This window comes from Oncorhynchus mykiss, chromosome 1, assembly GCF_057628025.1.
Source record: "Oncorhynchus mykiss isolate SJ-2025 chromosome 1, ASM5762802v1, whole genome shotgun sequence".
In the NCBI taxonomy this organism is placed as follows: Eukaryota; Metazoa; Chordata; class Actinopteri; order Salmoniformes; family Salmonidae; genus Oncorhynchus; species Oncorhynchus mykiss.
In genome coordinates, this window is record NC_143022.1 from 29,854,148 (window position 1) to 29,860,147 (window position 6,000).

Below are 6,000 nucleotides of genomic sequence, written 5' to 3' on the forward strand. Positions count from 1 at the left end.
TATGGTGACCAGCGAGCTGAGATAAGGGGGGACTTTACCTAGCAGGGTCTTGTAGATGACATGGAGCCAGTGGGTTTGGCGACGAGTATGAAGTGAGGGCCAGCCAATGAGAGCGTACAGGTCGCAATGGTGGGTAGTATATGGGGCTTTGGTGACAAAACGGATGGCACTGTGATAGACTGCATCCAATTTATTGAGTAGGGTATTGGAAGCTATTTTGTAAATGACATCGCCAAAGTCGAGGATTGGTAGGATGGTCAGTTTTACAAGGGTATATTTGGCAGCATGAGTGAAGGATGCTTTGTTGCGAAATAGGGAGCCAATTCTAGATTTAACTTTGGATTGGAGATGTTTGATGTGGGTCTGGAAGGAGAGTTTACAGTCTAACCAAACACCTAGGTATTTGTAGTTGTCCACGTATTCTAAGTCGGAGCCATCCAGAGTAGTGATGTTGGACAAGCGGGCAGGGGCAGGCAGCGATCGGTTGAAGAGCATGCATTTCGTTTTACTTGTATTTAAGAGCAATTGGAGGCCACGGAAGGAGAGTTGTATGGCATTGAAGCTTGCCTGGAGGGTTGTTAACACAGTGTCCAAAGAAGTGCCAGAAGTATACAGAATGGTGTCGTCTGCGTAGAGGTGGATCAGAGACTCACCAGCAGCAAGAGCGACATCATTGATGTATACAGAGAAGAGAGTCGGTCCAAAAATTGAAGCCTGTGGCACCCCCATAGAGACTGCCAGAGGTCCGGACAGCAGACCCTTCGATTTGGCACACTGAACTCTATCAGAGTAACCTAGATGATGCTGGGTCAATTTTTCGCCGCCCTATGGGACTCCTGATCACGGCCGGTTGTGATACAGCCCGGGATTGAACCAGGGTCTGTAGTGACGCCTCTAGCACTGAGATGCAGTGCCTTAGACTGCTGTGCTACTCGGTAGCATACAAAACCAAATTAGATAGTTTTTTTCATAATTTGCGGTCTATAGAACCAGGTATAAACAGAGTTTTAACATGCATCTTTTGTCCTGATCTTATCCACATTCTGATTGTGCCCACATTTTCAGACCGGTGTGGTCACGTTTTCACCGACCAGTTTCTTGGGCTTAGTAGCCTCATGCAGAGAACTTGTCTACCAATTGGCACATCGAAACAACATCCTTGTCCCAGACATCTGGTCAAGAAATGGAAGACAAAGGGATATTGAACAGAAATCTACTGTATATCCGAATCAGTGGAGGCTGTTGAGGGGAGGACGGCTCATAATAATGACTGGAACAGAGCGAATGGAATGGCATCAAACTGTTTGAATTTGATACCATTCCACTGATTCCGCTCCAGCCATTACCACGAGCCCGTCCTCCCCAATTAAGGTGCCACCAACCTCCTGTGATCTGAATGTAGGCATACATTTAAGATATACAATATACCACACCCATATTCCATTAATTAAACTTTGACCTACCAGCACTTACCCCAAAGCCACTTACCCTGCCTCTATGCTCAACTTACCACATACCCGGGATAAGTTGTGTCGAAACCTCTTTTTCCAGGGGGGGGACAAGCTATGTTTTCATAACTATTATAAATTCTGATTATTTCCAGGGATACACAACATCCTGAAATATACACTATCTTTGTTAGAACAAATACTATATTTCCCTAGTCGTAGTGACGCTAAATGTAAAAAATGGCTCACTGTCCCCTTTCTGTAGTGCTCAAGGACAGGACAGGACATTACTTTTTAAACCATGATTTGAAGCTATACAGTTAAACAAAAGCATGATCTTTATAAGTAATTCTTCAAAATCAAGGGGCATATACTTTACTGGACAAATTACTGGATATATTAGACTGGCTGTAAGATCATCACAACTTTACAACATTTGGTTATAGTTTTCAATTTTGAAAAACATCATGGGCTACTTGTTGCTGCCTTGATTCACTTGAGGCCACCAGTGCAGGTCAACTTGGGTCACTTAGGTCAACAAGCTCTCAATTAGATGTTTATTCATGCTTCTCCAAATATATAATTTTGAAGTTGCTCCAAATGTCAGTGTTTTTTGACACCCCGGGTTGACAAATGTTTTTAAAACAAGCGTCCACCACTGGGATCGAATATACAGCCTTCTGGGATTACACCCATTTGCCACTCCCACCCATAACGCCCTATCAAAACCCAAGCCTACTTGATGGTAATAGTGCTCACTGTTGCTCCTTGTGGAATTTCCTGACGTCCTCAGGATGTGAATAGGCGTCCAATTTCGAAGTCACCCTTGAGCGATTTGCCTGACTCATATCACCTATCTGAATGAAGTAATGAATATTGAGCATTGATAGTTTGTTCACGTGGTAATTCATAAACGGTAGACTCTTTTGAAATTGGAAACAAGTGGAGCATGGTTATCATTGGTTTGAAAACTTGGGAGACACCTCCACTTTCAACCCTCCCTGCTCCAGCCTACTTTCCAGTTCATGTTGAGCATATTCATGTGAATACCACCTGGCACGAGTTGCATAGGTCAGCAAGTCTGACCAAGCATGGAAGAGTTGGCAAGAGAAAGCATCAGCTTGCTGGCCAAGCCCGTGCTCGATACAGACGGCCCAAGACTTGCATGTATGGGAGCAGTTTTCCTCATGCTCAAACCTGCGCTTGGTGCGGGACTTCTCAATTTCCCTTGGGCTTTCGAGAAAGCCAAGGGAATTCACACTGCAGTCGCCGTGGAAATGGTTAGTGACTTTAGTGACCCCAACCTGGTCTCAGAGTATTTCGTATTACTCTGTACGTAAATCCGGGACACTGTATTTTGTATGATATGTTAAGGCAAAAATTAAATTAGGGTGGTTGGATGGGTGGGCGTATAACACGAACGTCTTGCAACCCAAAGATTGCAAGTTCAAATTTAATCGCAGAGAACTTTAGAATGTTACCTAATTAATAACTTTATAACTACTTACTACTTTTTACCTACTTTCCAACTACTTAGCATGTTAGCTAACCCTAACCCTTTAACCTAACTCCTAAACTTATAAACTTATATTGTATGTTTTGAAAATTTGTAACATATAATTCGAATTGTAATTCGTAACATATCATGTGAAATGGGTTATGGACATCCACAAATTAATACATACCATATGAAACGTAACATATCATACTAAATATACTGTCTCAGATTTACATACAGAATAATACTAAATGCTCTGAGACCAACTTGCTGACCCTGGTAAACAAAACATGTATAGCCTATATTCCTGTTCTTTAACTAAATTACAACCATCACTAACCATCTCCTCCTGTTTTTAAACTTAATTCAAACCAATTTAAACAATCCAATCTACTCTATCTCTACTAAATCCCATTGACTTACTTGACATGTAATTTAATGCGCTGGTGAACCTTCTAAAATTGGGTGTTGGTGATTATTTTTGGGAAAGGTCAAATGATTTCCAGTTTTTTCATTTTATATAGAATCAATATCAAGAACACCAGTCATTCTCTAGACTAGTGTAATAATTGATATTCACCTCTCTCTGACATTCCCTCTGGTTATCCCTTCCTCTCATCACTTTTATCCTTCATAGGCCTACTCTCTAATTCACTGATCAATAACATCTCTCTTCTCCCACTGAGCAACCTCTTGATTGTATTTTTATCCCTCCTCTGCCCCAGGTGTCCCTGGTGTTCCTCATCAGTGGCCTGGTAATCTTGGGCTACTCCTCCATCAGTGGTCAGAACACATACCAAGGTGTGGTGAAGGATGTGTGTGGGCCTGCGATCGGGCAACTCTGTGAGGTCGTGTTCGTCTTCAACCTCTTCATGATCTCTGTGGCTTTCCTGGTCATAGTAACGGACCAGCTGGAGAAATGTGAGTCATCTCCGTGACCACATGACTCCCTGACATCTCTTGCTGGATTATGTTATAGAAATTCCTTCCTGAACTATTTCTTCTGGAGCCTTTGAAATCATCTGAGTTTGTTTTCCCCCATCCTTCTCATTATGTAATGATGCTCATAGGAAATGGGTTAATGATATAGATTGTCAACATTATATCTGATACATGTTTCATGATGTCATTTATGTGTTTGTGTTGATAACTGGATTGCACGAAGCAGACATGCCATTCCACTGGTAAACAGACCCGCATTTTGTCCTCATCCTCCTGTGTGTCTTCCTCATCCTCCCTCTCTCCATCCCTAAAGAGATCAGTATTCAGAAGTACATCAGGTGAGGTATTTATGGGCAGTTTAATACGGCATTGCAAAGACTACTTGATGCATAACATTGCAATATTGACATGTCTGTTGCTGCCATATTCAATATAATGTTATACTCAAGCCTTTCCCCCTCTTTGAAGTATTTTAGGTACTCTGGCCGCTACATACCTAACAGTGGCCATCGTTCTGAAATATCACACAAGAGAGGAACGTGAGGTGCACATATCCACCCTCTACAGTAGTGGGTGAGTGCTTGTAATCCCAATTAATATGAGTCATTTCTATCTTTGTTATATAATCTGAGGTGAACAATAGATAGGAGTTTATGATAGGCCTCTATGATAGGTCTATGTGCTAGGTAGAAAAATGCTGTCAAAGTTAAATGTAGCCTTTTATGCATCTAGGTCTGTGAGATCAGGATATAAGATGATCTTTTAATAAAAGTAACTTCTAAACATTCTGCTCTTGTTAAAGGTGGTTTAATTTTCAACAACATTTTGACTGTTTGGGAGTGAAGTCATGGCCACATTGTAATTTGTCAGTGTGATTGACACATGAACTGTAAAAGACTGACATTGCCTCAAAGGGCAGACCAGGTACTTTAGAAAAAGCCTTTCCATAGTTTTGTTGTTGGCTCTCTGTAGAATAAGCTCTATGCCTTCGATGTTCAGCGTTATCCCGACCATCTGTTTTGGCTTTTAGGTGAGTACTGCTTAAATCATGTCTGGTTTTCAAAGAGGTTACTAGTGCGGTTAGATTATTTTCTTTATGAAGCCAATGGTTAAAGGTCTGGCATTTACCCCAAATTCTGGTCAATTGAGGAGCTGTCTGGAAACCCATCACAGTCCAGTCGAGCCTCAGGCTATCCTGCTCTTTAAAATGGCTAAGGAGAGCTGGTTCTCTGTTCAATATTTGAACATAGGTAAGATTGAAAATAAGTGTTATTTTCCACTTTTCTTCCAGAGGTAGTTTTTTGTAATCTTCTGAGTAACCAAGGGAACACAGGAGGATGATCAGAAATGCAATTAAAGGGCAGTGGGAGAGAGAACTAGTGTTGTACGAACCATCCTGATCTCTCAAGCTTACATTCTGTTTAGCTAGCTATGTTTAGCGAAACAGAACTTAAGCTTGCGAGATCAGGATGGTTCATACGAAGCTGAAAGAGGCCCACAAAGCCCAGCTAGCTGAGCCCCTGCACCCTCAGGCTGATTGATTACTTAGCTGGAGAAGAAAAAGGAATGATGGAGATCCTGAAGGAAGGTGGGATGGAGGAATGTTGGAGGAGCATATTGATGAAACCTGGGAGAACTTTGCTTATGCAATGTATACTGTTGAATTGGAAGCTTGTCTCAGCTCATGACAAAGGCTTTGACGTTCTATGAGCATTAACAGCTTTGGAGCCCCGTACTATTGATTGCTTCTCTGGCTCTTACATTGAGACTAACTGGACACCAGAATGATTCAAAGGATTAAGTGTTGGGGCTCTTTTTCCTGTGGGCACTGTCTGTGAAAATTAGAGCTATATGAGTGACACAAGTCTCAGTCTCAGGTCTATGTAGCCATGTTTATCTGTGATTTGCATTCTGAATCTGCCATGTCCTGTTCTGTATCATTCTGTGCTCCAGTGTCACGAGGCTTGCACAGCCATCTACAGCAGCATGGAGAACAAAAGCCTGTCCCACTGGGTGTTCATCTCTGTGTTGTCCATGTTCTTCTGCCTGGTCATCTACTCCCTAACTTGTGAGGCTCATCCTTTCAATACTCTATCTGATAGCACCAAGTGA

At 42.0% G+C, this 6,000-nt stretch overlaps 1 pseudogene; it reads left to right on the forward strand.

The window, feature by feature from the left end:
• The first annotated feature begins 2,539 nt into the window (after positions 1-2,539).
• LOC110532150 (putative sodium-coupled neutral amino acid transporter 8) lies at positions 2,540-6,000 on the forward strand (annotated as a pseudogene).